Source organism: Lactuca sativa, chromosome 2 (genome assembly GCF_002870075.4).
Source record: "Lactuca sativa cultivar Salinas chromosome 2, Lsat_Salinas_v11, whole genome shotgun sequence".
NCBI classification, from domain to species: Eukaryota; Viridiplantae; Streptophyta; class Magnoliopsida; order Asterales; family Asteraceae; genus Lactuca; species Lactuca sativa.
The window spans coordinates 29,615,448-29,630,323 of NC_056624.2; the positions used below are offsets into that span (position 1 = coordinate 29,615,448).

Below are 14,876 nucleotides of genomic sequence, written 5' to 3' on the forward strand. Positions count from 1 at the left end.
TCCAATCATGAGCTGAGGGCCAGGGAGGGCATACCAGACTCATGTTGTCGAATTAGAGGCAATCTAGACCTATGATGAGGACCACGTAAGGGTATTCCGGTTATATGATGTGGGCATAGAGATTGTGTTGGTTACGTCTTCTGTTGGAGTGCATTCAGGCTAGATGTATTGTTGAAGATTCGTGGGAGTTGCGCTCGGTTGTGACGAATCTGAGGATGGTGGAGGAGACATAAGAATAGATCCTTGGATCTCCGGTTGAATAGACCAAAGTTATGTTCATTGAGGTTTTCCAATCTAGGGTATTCCATCCTGAGGATAACCAGACCCTATGATGGACTTTGATATGTTAGTATTCCAACCCGGGGGTTGAATGGGCCAAACATATGAGGGATACGAGTGTATTCCCTCCTAGGGGTGATTGGAGTCGTTGTAGGCTCACCTAGTATTCCAGCCTGAGGCTGTTTGGGCTAGGCATGAGTGTTCGTATTCATTAGTGGATTGATTATGTATGATAGTCAAAGAGCTGAGAGATGCATTATCATGGCAGCAAAGAGGGTTCGCTCCACGAAAAAGGAAAATTTGGGTTTCTGATGCTTTGGATCATTAGGATTTTGTCAAGTTTGCAGAGTGGCATGAAGGGTAGACCTTATGAAAAGGTTCGATTGGGATTCACATCACCTTCCTCGATTTATCACTTGCGAAAGTGCGTCATGGATCAGGAGGCAGTAGTACCGTTGGATGACAATCAGGTCGGTGAGTGCCTGGATTATGTGGAGAGGCCTGTGGCCATTCTGCAGAGAGGGGTGAAGGTTCTATGAGTCAAGGAGGTACGTTTGGTAAGGGTATAGTGGGAGCATCAAATAGGCTCCAAGTGGGCGTGGGAGCCTGAAGCAGAGTTGCGGGAGCACTATCCGAGGATGTTCGCCGCAGCAGACTTCGAGGACGAAGTCTAGTTCAAGTGGGGGAAAATTGTAATGCCCCGATTCTAAAAAACCAATTTATGGTTATAAATTCTCATGAATTCAAGATCTACTCGACGAGTTGGTTGTTAGACTCGTCGAGTAGCAGTGTGTTTGGGCCACGTGTTTAAGTAACGAAATCGCCGAGTCAGAAGAGTGACTCGACGAGTTGGAGCTGGAGGGTGAAACCTTAATTTCCAGGGTTTGTCACCCTATTTAATGGATCATTAGCCTCCCTTAGTTCCTTTGCAGCCTCTTGAGAGTCCAGAAACCCTAATTTGTGTGTGTGAGCTCCATATTAGTGTAAACTGCAAGATTGGAAAGAAGACCTTGATGCAAATAGAAGACCAACAGGTAGGAGGCAAGAACATTTGTCGGTCTGAAGTCTATCTCAGCTACCTTCATTGAGGTATCAATTCATGATCTTGGCCTCATTTCCTTTCCAGATCTCTTTGGATGAAGTTAGGGCTTCTTGGCTTGGTTATGAAGCTATTCTTGGGTATGAGCTCAGATCTAAAGTTGTAACTTTAGATCTGAAGTCTCTTTGATTTGTAAGTCCATAAAGCTATAAGGATTGGTAAGCATGAACCCCTCCTTAAGTGTAAAACCCCATTTCAAGCTTGGTTTCGGAAATTTAAGTCATTAGAGCCTTGCATGCATGTAAACTTTGCAACTTTACATGATAAGCATGCCTTGGGAAGTTGGATATGTAGTATGGAGCCTTAGCATGACTTAAAAAGCATCTGTACGGATAAAGGAATGAAGGGACTCGACGAGTCACATGGTAGACTCGACAAGTCACATGAAGATGGTCATGAACTCGACGAGTTGGATGAACAAGTCGGCGAGTCCGATGAAGATTGCCTGTGGTTCGGCGAGTGGCATGGTAACTCGGAGAGTTAGCAAGTTATGAAAGGAGCTCGCTGAGTAGCTAAGGGTACTGGACGAGTTGAGGTCAACATGGACCGTTGACCTTGATAGTTGACTTTGACTTTGACCAAACGTTGACCGTTTTAACTTTTAAGGATTATTGGTAAGCGGGTATTTATGAATTGAATCTTTGATTGTTATAGGTATTGGAGTTTGGGGCAGTGTTTTGGGAGCGTGATTTCGTGGTTCAGTCTGGCATTTCAAGGTGAGTTATCCTCAATATATCAGCAGGGTCTAAGGCACCAAGGCCAGCCCTTTCTCGGATTGTATACTTGTATTTGTTTGATATGCCTATTGATCTGTTAGATCGGTGTCCTAGTAAATTAGGACGGTATTATGTTAGTGACCTGGTTTAGGTCGGTATCCTGGTTAGGATTTTTGCTATGCTTGTGATCTGTTAGATCGGTTTAGCTGTTATATATACGCATGCTAGTGTTATATGATATTTGTGTGCATATGATTGTCCTGGTTATAGGATGATGCTATGTTAGTGACCGATTAAGTCTGTATCCCGGTTATTGGGATGTTCCAATGATTAGTGATTTGTTAGATCGGTTTGACTGCTACATGATAAGAGTTAGAGTATGATACTTATGTGCACATGTTTGTTTGGTTGGGAGTTGGGTTTAGGCGGTCCTTTGTGTTGTAGGCCAACATACCTGGTGAGCGGTCCGAATAGGCTGTAGGCCCTGCGAGGCGGTCCAGTCATGCCGAAGGCTCGGGAGCAGTCCTGTCAGGATGAAGGCTCATTATGCATGTTGTTTCGTATTTGTTGATATGGTATGATTATGATTATGGTTATATGAGGTTGGTATTTTGGGGTAACTTGCTAAGCTTCCGGGCTTACAGTTTCAGTTTATTGTTTCAGGTTCATCGGATGGCTGCGGGTAGGCGGAGGCGTGACCGTACACTTCCTCGATTGACGATTATGATTTCTAGGAACTGTGATGTATAAACTATTTTGAAAACAAATTGTAATAATTGAATGGTTTCAAATTATTTAAAAAGTTTTAAATTGGCGGGAATTTTATGGGTGTTACATTCAGTTTAGAAACGATGCCTCTAATTATCAAAAAGCTATTACGATAAAAACTAACAAAGGCAAACCCAAGGTAAACCATGAACGGAAAAAAGTGAAAAAAAAAGACAAATTTGTAGAATTGCTTAAGAAACACCAGGGGAAAATTGTCAACATAAGTTTCTCCTTTGAAATAGTGTGAGATATAAAACCACAAGAAATAGAATGTAAAGAGGGCATCAACAAGCAAATAGAAAAAGAGTAAGGGAGCAACACCAAAAAAATGAAGATTTCAAGCTAGATGAACAGTTAAAATAACATGCAACATGGATATGATGTATCAATACTTCTACCCCATATTTACCACCAGTTTCCTTCAGGCTGAATCAGTGGTAACAACAAAACTGTTAAATTAGTTAAAGGAGTAGCATTACAACACCAATAGGGAAAAAATAGATAATGGAATTATAGCTTTAACTCAAATCAACTTAAAGTCCTGCACATAACATATTAGAGCCAAGAAGTATCGAGAAGAAAAAGAACAAATCCAAAACCTCAATAAAATAAATCCTACAAGTAATATTTTACTTCTCAGATTTTGATTCCTAACCCACCATAACATCCTTGGAAACACTCGTATCAGATTCTGTGCCAATAAATATTTTGAGGCTTTTTGTCAAGCAGTTTGAAATTGGTAAACAGGCGTTCTTTTAGAAATATTGATTTGAACAAGTTTAATCAATTTTACAGTACGATTGACTTGAGTAGTGATGTAATAATTCGATGTTCACTTACCTTTTTTGTAACGCCCATTTTGTCAGGAAAAACCTTTGCTAATTATTTTGATTATTCATGAGTACGCTGGGTGTACACAAGGTACACACAGCATACTCATATGCCTGCGTGAAGTGAGTATGTCCCCTACGTATGTTGGGCATACCCACGCGTACACAGGGTGTACGTGAGCCAAAAGCGAACCTTAATTTTTAGGGTTTTCATCCTATTTAAGCTCATTAATACCCTCAATTCCTTCACTTTATCAATCTCAATTTCCTTTTTGAGCTAATCTCGAAACCCTAGTCATCTTGAGAGTATTCTTGAGCTAACTAAGAGTTTTTGGGTGTTCTTTTGTGATCTTGAAGAAGAAAAAGGCTTGAGGGGAAGCATTGGACAAGAAGGAGCTTGTAGATCCAAAAGTTGTTCATCGTTTCTAGCTCATTGGAGGTATAAAGTCTGAAACTTGTTCATTCTAACTCCAGATCTAAGTTTAGGGAAGAACTTAGAATATTTTGGTCCCATAACTTTGGTCTCATGGAGTATTGACTAATCAGACCATTTGAGTTATCCTTTTAGACTCTTAGGAGTGCATGAAGTCATAAATTTTGTATCTTGGAGGTTAGAACTCAACCATGCATGATTTGGTGACCACTTAAGGGAGATAAAAGGCTTAATCCATGGTTTGAGTCCCATTAAGTCATTCAAAAGCATAAAGTTTGCAGCATTATGGCTTAATACACTTTAATGAACTTGGATTTGAATTTTGTTGTTAAAAGCTTAATGGGTTAAGACATTTGGAGTAGTTTGGCTGTCCGACCAGTACGCTAGACGTACTTCTGAGTACGTTACGCGTACTAGGCCAACGCCTCGATTCCGAATCAGCAACGTACGCTGGGCATACGAGGCAGGTACGTCGTGCGTATGTCTGTCTATGGGCCTTTGGATTTTTGGGCTCGGAATTAGATGGACTTTTTGCCTTGATTGAGTTTGGGCCTTATACCTATTTGTGGTATCATTTCATTTGTAGGCTTTAGGCCATCATGGAGCTCTTGGGCCCATGTTGGGCCTTAGGGTCCTTTTTAGTTGGAGTTGGAATGCCTTTTGGGCTAGTTTGGATTTGGGCCTTGGTAGGGTAGGCCCAATAAGGCAAGGACTAAGCAGCCTTTTCGCCCTTAAAGTCAGGATTTAGGGTTTAGACTTATGGATTGGATTATTGGCCTAATTTCTAATTAGGGTTTCTTTACTTGTGATTTAGGAGAGGACTTCACGAGTCAGCAGTCAGAGCGTTTTTGACTGTTATATATGCATGGTTAGGGTATTTTGGCAGAACTCACAAAGCTTTGTGCGTACAGTTTTGAGTTTATGTTTCAGGTACTTCCAACTCGAAAGGGAAGGTATTGACCTGATCGCACTAAATCAATCTATATTTTTCCGCATCACAAGATTTTGGGATTTTTTACTCTGATAATATTTTATTATGATATATTTTCAACTGTTTGATGTGATTATCGTACCATCGGAGTGAATTTAAAATGAAAATTTTATCTGAGAATTTTGGAATGTTACATTGTCCCAAATCATGGGCAAATCGAGATTTAGGGAAACGATAATGTCGTTCTTTGTTGTAGATAGTGTGTCAGTGCAATTGAACCGGTCTGACGATGTTGTTGTTGGCTGATTTGAGATTTTTGGTGATCACATGTAGTGATGTTGAACCTGAAAATTGATAACGTGAATTCGTTCTTTATCTTTATAATTTGTAACTACTCTATGATTTAAGGGGAATCTTTATAAATATAGGATTTGTTTTTTATTATTATAATAATTACAAATAAAATTCAGAAAATCTTTATTGGTGCACAATTGGTTATACATTCATACAGTACTTCGAGTTTATATATAAACCTAACTCCTTTTTTCTCCTCTCTCTCTCTCTCTCTCTCGCTATATATATATATATATATATATATATATATATATATATATATATATATATATATATATATATAGAGAGAGAGAGAGAGAGAGAGAAAGACATAGAGAGAGTGAGAGATAAGATCGGGTGAGGACTCATTTTAAAGTGATGACTTGTGAGGAGACCTTAAAAAATTGAAAAAAAAATCTAAAACAACACAAATCATAAAATTGAGCATAGTACTATATATGAGAGAAAAAATTGGAAAAAAAAAAGTTTGCATCGTTAAAATTGAAGCATGAATCATTTTTATGATCTATGATTCAACTTTTATGATCCATGATTCAATTTAATGATGCAAATTTTATTTCCAATTTTTTTCTCCCGGATATGGTACTATGCTCAATTTTATGATTTGTATTTTTTTTAGATTTGTTTTTCAATTTTTTTTAAGGTTTTCTCACAAGTCCTCACCGGAATCGGATCCTATATATATATATATATATATATATATATATATATATATATATATATATATATATATATATATATAAGATGCATTTTCAAATGAGAACAATTTTTATATTGAGAACATTTGAGAACAAATTTCAACTACACATCTAAAAAAAGGAACGCGTCATTTAAATGCTAATGAAGAAAGGGGTTATCTGTAATTTAACTAATGATTCTCTGTGCATTGTTTTTCACGCACAAAGTTAGTAACACCCTTCTCTGGTCCTTCCATCTGCCCAACACCGACTCCTCCCGTTATGCCTCTTCGACATTGACCCGACTTCCTAGTGCTTTTCTTCATCCTATGAACTTTCATCTATGCACAATACTTCTTCCAGAAATTCAAATGCTCAAACTCAACAATCTGATGTTCCGAAGGTACTATCACTACTCTTTCTCTTTCTCTTTCTCTTTCTCTTTCTCTCTCTCTCTCTCTCTTATTAGCACATTCTAGTTTGATTTGTACTCTGATCAAGAAAACAATGGATCTGATCTAATTATGAGTCAAATTCTTGATATTGTGAAATCTGGCATCTTTTCATTTATAATCATGAATCGTTTCTTCTTTATGCTCATTGTTGGTGTCAATGATAACTAAAAGTAGTAATCTCTAGGGGCTAGATTGGAGTCTACTAGAAAGTTGATGATCACTATAGGATTTCATGCACACAAGGTGTTTGTCATATTGTCTGAAAGAACCTAATAAGTGTAAAAGTGGCATTTTATGTGAGAATCCTTAACTTTGAACCCTCATTAAGCCAAACATTAAGGTCCTTAGGTTAAATTGAATTTCACATCTCGATATCCTAATGAGTAACCAACAATCATGTTGATAAACTTAAGGTTTAACCATTAAGTACGTAATAGAACACCAAAAGTGATTTAAAAGCTATTATGATAGATTTTTTGAAATATGTCCTCCAACTTCTAAAATTCGTGCAAGTCATTAGGAACACTTAACAATCATGAGACTTATTTTTATTGAAATATTATTGTGTTTGGTCTCTTCAAACTTTGAATCACATTTCGAAATTCTAAATCCTTGAGGGGTAAATTGGCAATCTTCTCAGTTTGGTCCATGTTGTCACATATTTCATGCATTGTCTTAAAAAATCATATTAAATTAATCAGAACTCCAAATGCCAAAATTCCAAAGCCTATAGTTAGATATGGATGTATAGTTTCCCACATATAAAGGGTCTGATGTAATTCTTATTAGATTGTTACAGTTTATTTCAATAGTGTTGAGTGGTCCAGAATGTGATAGCTTAAAGTTACTAACTTGTAAATTTAATATAAAATGAACCAAAAATCATTAGAACGAGATCTTTATATTTCTGAAAAGATAAAAGAGGGAACTTTACTAACATTATTTTATTGAAATTTAAGAATGGGTTAAAAGGTAATAAAACAGATCCCAAAAGAGCACTACAATCAAACAGAAAATAAGAAAATATATACATAAGTTTTATAAGAGTAATACAACAAAGCACAAGCTAAATAATGTTATGATTGTTGTGTAGGTTCTCAGAAAGGAAATGATCCATCTTTCTCATTCTAGCTGATTTTCAAGTTCAAGGAGGCGAGTTGCATTAACTCTCCTTTTATGTAGGCATTACTTGTTTTATGATATTGTTTATGGTAACCCTAATCTGGTAGAGTGAACAAGGAAAGGCAAAATGTAGTTTGTTTTTTAGCGTGACATGCAGACAAGATTCATTTCCGCATTCTCGATTCGCTAATTGTTCTTCTGTATTAAATCACATGCGATTATATGATCTAATCACATATGACTTATATGCACAAGATTCATTTTAGTGTTTTCAATTCAATAGTTGTTCTTTGTCCATAATAAACATATGTGATTAAATATATAAAATGACATATAATTAAAGACATGATAACAACTATTGAATTACGCACGCGAATTTGAATCTTATTCACATAAATCATATATGATTAGATAGGTATAATCACATGTGATTAGATACACGAGAATAACTATTGAATGGAGAACATAAAAATGAATATTGTCCACATAAATCATATGCAATTAGATACATATAAGAACATGTGATTATGTGTATCTAATCACATATGATTTATGTGGCTAAGATTCATTTTCATATTCTCGATTCAATAATTGTCTTTTTACCACTTTAATCATATGTGATTAAATACATTTAATCAGATGTGATTATATGTTTCTAATCAAATATGATTTTATTTGGAAAAAATGAATATTGTCTATATAAATCATATTTGATTAGATACATACAATCATATGTGATTATATACATGATAACAAATATTGAACCAAGAACATGAAAGCAAATCATTGTTAACATAAATCACATGTGATTAAAATACACATGTGCCTATATGTATCTAATAACGTATGATTTATGTAGACATTATTTGTTTTTGTATTCTTAATTCAATAGTTGTTCTCTACCATATTAATCATATGTGATTAAACTGATATAATAAAAATGATTATATGTATCTATCATATATGATTTATATGGACAATATTCACTTTTGTGTTGTCGACTCAATAGTTGTTCTCGTATATTTAATAATATGTTATTATATGTATCTAATCACATATGATTTATATAGACAATATCGATTCAATTTTGTCCACATAAATCACATATGATTATATACTTATAATCACATGTGATTAAATACGTGAGAAAATTATTGAATCTAAAACTCGAAAGTGAATTTTGTCCACATAAATCCTATGTAATTAGATACATTTAATCACATGTGACTATATACATGAGAACAATTATTGAATCAAGAACGTGAAAAAATATTTTTTTTCTACATAAATCATATGTGATTAAATACATATAATCACATGTGATTACATGAGACTAAATACTGAATCGAAAACATAAAAATGAATATTGTCCATATAAATCATATGTGATTAAATACCTATAATCACATATGATTAAATACATGAGACCAACTATTGAATGGAAAATAAGAAATGAATATTGTCCACATAAATCATATATGATTATATACATATAATCACACGTATCTAATCACAAAAGATTTATGTGGACAAAATTCATTCTTGCTTTCTTGATTCAATAGTTTTTTATGTATAATCACATGTGATTATATGTATTTAATCATATATGATTTATATGAACAAAAACAAATCTTGTCCACATTAATCATGTATGATTAAATACATGAGAAAATTATTGAATCAACACAAAAATAAATATTTTCCACATAAATCACATGTGATTAAAAACATAAAAAAATTTGTTGAAGAGAAAATGTGAAAAATGAATCTTGTAAATATAAATCATATGTGATTAGATACATCATACATATAATCAGATGTGATTAAGTGTAAGAGAACAACTAACGAATCAACAACACGAAAATGCATGTTGTTCACATAAATCGTATGTGATTAAAACATATAATCAGATGTGATTATATATGTCTAATCACATGTGATTTATGTGGATAATATACATTTTTCTTATTCTCGTGTATTTAATCATATGTGATAAACGGTATCTAATCACATATGATTTATTTAGATAAAAATGAATCGTATCCATATAAATCATATGTATACATATAATCACATGTGGTGGGGGTGTTGGTGTTGGTTTTGGGTGGTGTTGATTGGTGGTGGTGGTCTTGTTGGGTGGTGGGTGGGGGTGGTTGTGATGGTTGGTGGTAATAGGTGGTGTAAGTGGGTGGTAATGGGTGGTGGTAGTGGGCGGGTGGTTGGGGGGTGGTGGTGGTGGTGATGGGTGGTGGAGGCGGGTGGTGATGGTAGGTGGTGGTGACAGGTGGTAGTGATTGGTGGATAGTGGTGGTTGGTGGTGAAGAGTGGTGGTTTTTGTAGGTAAGGGTGGGGCTTGTGGCGATGGGTGGTGGAGGTGGGGTGATGGTGATAGATGGTAGTGATGGGTGGATGGTTGCGATTGATGGGTGATGGATGGTGGGTGGGTGTGGGTGATGGTAGTGATGGGTGATGGAGGTGGGTGGTGGTGGCAGATGGTGGTGGTTGGGTGGTGATGATGGTGGGTGGTTGTGGTGGGTGGTGGTGGTGGTGGCAGGTGGTAATAGGTGATGGGTAGTAATGGGTGGCGGGTGTTGGTTACTGGTGGTGGGTAGTGATGGGTGGTGATGGTGGGTGGTTGTGATGGGTGATAAGTAGTGGTGGTAGGTGATGTTGGTTGGGTGATGATGATAGGTGGTAGAGGTAGGTGGTAGTGGTGCTTGGGTAGTGGTTGGGTGTGGTGGTGGTGGGTGGTTGCGAGAGGTGGTGGGTGGTGGGTAAAGATGGGTGGTGAGTAGTGATGGGTGGTGGTAATGGGTGGTGGAGGTGGGTGGTGGTGGCGGGTGGTGGTGGTTGGTTGGTGATGGTGGTGGTGATGGTGGTGGCTGGTGGTGGTTGGTAGTGATTGGTGGTGGTGGTGAGTGGTGGTGGTGGTGGTGGTAGTTGGTGGTGGCGGGTGGTGGTTGGTGGTGGTGGGTATGGGTGGTAGGTGGTGGTTGGTAGTTGGTGGTGGTGGTTAGTGATGGGTGGTGGTGATGGGTGGTAGGTAGTAGTTGTGGTTGGTGAGTACGTGGTGTTAGTTAGTAAGGTTTTTAATTGTTTGTAACTATTGTTTTATTTATATGAATATTATTTTATAATTTTAATTAAAAAATTGTGTGGTCTAAATTTGTTTTCAAATGTTCTCGCGATAAAAAATGTTCTCGATTGAATGCTCCCATATATATAGGAAATAGTTCAATAAAGAACAATTAATTATTGGTTCTTCAAGGAACCATTTTTTTTCAAGTTTTAGAGCTTATTGTTTTAAAAAAAAACTAAAATTTTCTAAATTAATAACTTCACATTGTGAATGGTAACAAATAAATTATAAAATATATTTTTCGAGTTCACCGTGTGAATTCAAATTCACATTGTGAGTCTACACATATATTCACACTGTGAATTTGACGATTTTTTTTTATTGAATTTGATATCATTGGAAAATGGATAAAAAGTTATGAATATATATATATATATATATATATATATATATATATATATATATATATATATATATATATATATATATATATATATATATATATATATATATATATATATATATATATATAGAGAGAGAGAGAGAGAGAGAGAGAGATAGGTTCAGGTGTTCAATGTATCTATTGTGTTATTGTATGCATAAATATGGACCAATCAAAATTTAAAATAAAAATAATTAATTAAATAAATCAATGAGGGTTGTTTAGTAATTTGATAAATGAATTATATAAATAGTCCCTTTATTTTAGGGATCCATTTTTTATTAAGACTTTTATTATGAACCCTATTAAAATCCACTTACACCGTAATAGGATCACACCGGTAAACTAAATCCTAAATCCGCCTCTCTCTTCTTCTCTGCGTCGTAGGCCACTTTCCTCATTGTCTCCATTACCAATTGATCGTTCTCCTCGCCACTGCTTCTTCCACTTAATACCATTTATAGTTTCTGATGAAAATCAATGGTAGTGGCTTAATCTTCGTCGATCAATGAAGCGTACTCGCCTCTCCCTATCTTTACTCGACTTTTACATCAATCTGGCTCGTTTTCACTTCTGTCGACTGGAGGGAGGAGGCGCGAATAAGAGGAGGTGCTATTTTGGGATGTGTCGATCGGATTTGAGAAGTAAAGAAGGAAAAAACGATGCTGGAATTACATTACGCTCCCCGGTCCTCTCTTGCAGTCTCTCCCGAGCTCTGCTCTAATGACGTCTTCTACTCTCTTTACAATTACTTTGTGCTCCTTCTCTTATCCTTACTACGCCGCCACCACTCAAGTTGCATCTCCCACAGTCTTTTCCCCCAAACAAACCCTAGAATTCCCCCTCCGAACCCCCAAACTCTCCCACCGATCGACATTTCTTCGCCCCGTTCCCGTCGTCGCCGAGGGGAAGGTTATAGAGGTAGGCGATGAAATTTGAAACCTAACCCTTGCAGATACACAAAAGCTAGTTGAGTACCTCCAAGACAAGATTGGAGTCACCGCCGCCTCCTTTGCTCCTGCTGCGGTTGTTGCCGCACCTGGCGCTGGAGCTGAAGCAGTTGCTACCGTGGAGGAGAAGACGGAGTTTGATGTTATGATTGATGAGGTTCCTAGTAACGCGAGGATTATGACGATTAAAGCCATTAGAGCTTTGACGAGTCTGGCGCTTAAGGAGGCCAAAGAGCTTATTGAAGGACTTCCGAAGAAATTCAAGGAAGGAATATCGAGAGATGAAGCAGAAGAGGCTAAGAAACAACTTGAAGAAGCCGGCGCAAAAATTTCGATTGTTTAGATCACGAATTTGTGGTAACTTTTCCTTTTTCATGTTTGCCTAATGCAATGTGTTATTAGTTCTTCAATTTTGTAGTTGAAATTTATCATATTACGATTTCATGCCTTAATTTACTCTCGATACTATCTTCATCTTCTCTGTTAAATCCGATGATGTTAAATATTAATACCTCCTGTAACTGATTTATCCGAAGCTTTTGCTATATGTTCTTACGATTCTTCAAAGTATCTATTATGATGAACATTACGAGATAGCATATATATATATATATATATATATATATATATATATATATATATATATATATATATATATATATCCGAAGCTTTGGTTGCTTAATTTGACAGAAAAGAGTAGGAAGAACAATGGTGATGATCTCTTCTTTGATTAGGTATGTTTCTTTTGATTGGGTTTTACAAGTTAAATAGATAAAAAAATCAATTATCTTGATGATCTTATTGTATAGTTGTGAATTTTGATAGATATGGAGTACATTGTGATCTAAGGGAAAGAAAACATAAACGTGTGGTACAATTCTTGAGATTGACATGAAGAAGATAAAAAGAATCATGAATTCCAATTCTGTTCGAATGGAATCACGAATTCCAATTCTATTGGAATCTAAACTACAATTTGGTTTTGTTTTGACAGAAGTTGATGCTTGAAGAATGGACCACGAGTTTCAAAATGATTCTAAGCATTCTCAGGGAATATTATTCTTACATGATTTGATTCATGACAGTTATTTTGTTAAATGTCTAATTTCATGGATGATCAAGGGAAGAGCTATTCTTATGATAGAATAATCTACAATAGAATGATATAGGTATATGTAATAATATATTCTGCTTCAATATTCAGGTCGAATAATATACATATTTTTATTTGTTATTAGTGAGTATTTCATTGTCATAGAATATTATATAAAGTTTTTACTTTTTTAAGAATGTAATGAAATATTTGAAGTTGTATCAAAAAAATGTGTTATTAGTCGGTGTTGACATTCTCATAAAATATCATTCTAATAGAAATATGTATCCTGAAATTCGTAGAGAATATGATTTTAACAAAATAAAATCGGGTTTAATTATAAAAATTACGTTATAATTAAAATTAAAGTAATTAAAAAATCAGAATTTTAAAAATAACAGAGTTAATTATCCCGAAAAATATGAAATTTTCATTTTTTAAATTTATCTCAATTCTCTAAAATACCCTTAGAATGAAATTAAATGGTATTTTTCAATTATCTTTAATTTAATAATATATATTAATCACAATCTTAAATTAACTAAAATGATTGGTCCACATTTATGCATACAATAACACAATAATTAGTTTAAATAGAATAACCTAAGGCTATATATATATATATATATATATATATATATATATATATATATATATATATATATATATATATATATACATATAACAAGCTCTAAATGTTGAAAAAAATATTGGTTCCTTGGTTAATTATAGTTTTCTATTGAAATTCACCATATATATATATATATATATATATATATATATATATATATATATATATATATATATATATATATATATATATAGGTTCAGTTTAATTTGAGACCATGAGACCAAATCTAAAAATAATTTTAAAATGCAAAATAAAAAGAAAATCCACAAATTGTTTTTTTTTAATTATTAATTTCGGAACTTTATTTAACTAAAAAAATAAAAATAAAAATAAAAATTACCGTTTTTTTTGAAAAAATACGTGAAATATAACAACAGAATATTACACTGTACATATTCTAATATGATTTTTAGAATGTTAGAATATTCTACTAAATTTGTCAGATATGTAGAATATTCTAATATTTATGTAGAATATGTAAAAATGAATTTTATTTATTTATTTATTTTTTGGTATATTTTTTTTGGAAAATATATATTCCGAAAATAATATTGGATTTTTTTTTTTGAAAATTTTCAATTATTTTGCATTTTAGAAATGTTTTTGTTTTATCTACCAAATGAGTGGTTAGGATTGCGTCTCACAGTCTCACAAATATATATATATATATATATATATATATATATATATATATATATATATATATATATTACACAAGACCTAGGATCTTATCCTAACATACATTATAGACAAATATGTAAATGAAATCCCTAATAAAGTGGGAGTCTTCGTATTATGGCAACCCAATGTCATATTTCCTTGACACATAAGGTTCATATCTTCATTCTTTAGGGCTTGAACTCTACGGATCTTCATGAAGCTTCTTCATGTCATCACATGATGCAACCCCTAATGACCATGAGTGGTACTGATGTAATCATTAACCAACAACAATTGACCATCAGTCGTACTGAATGCAATCACACATAAACAACAATTAACTTGTTCAATCAGATA

The 14,876-nt window shown here is 34.4% G+C and overlaps 1 pseudogene; it reads left to right on the forward strand.

Annotated features, from left to right (window-relative positions):
• Positions 1–11,510: 11,510 nt before the first annotated feature.
• LOC111917366 (50S ribosomal protein L12, chloroplastic-like) lies at positions 11,511–13,369 on the forward strand (annotated as a pseudogene).
• The last annotated feature ends 1,507 nt before the right edge of the window (positions 13,370–14,876 follow it).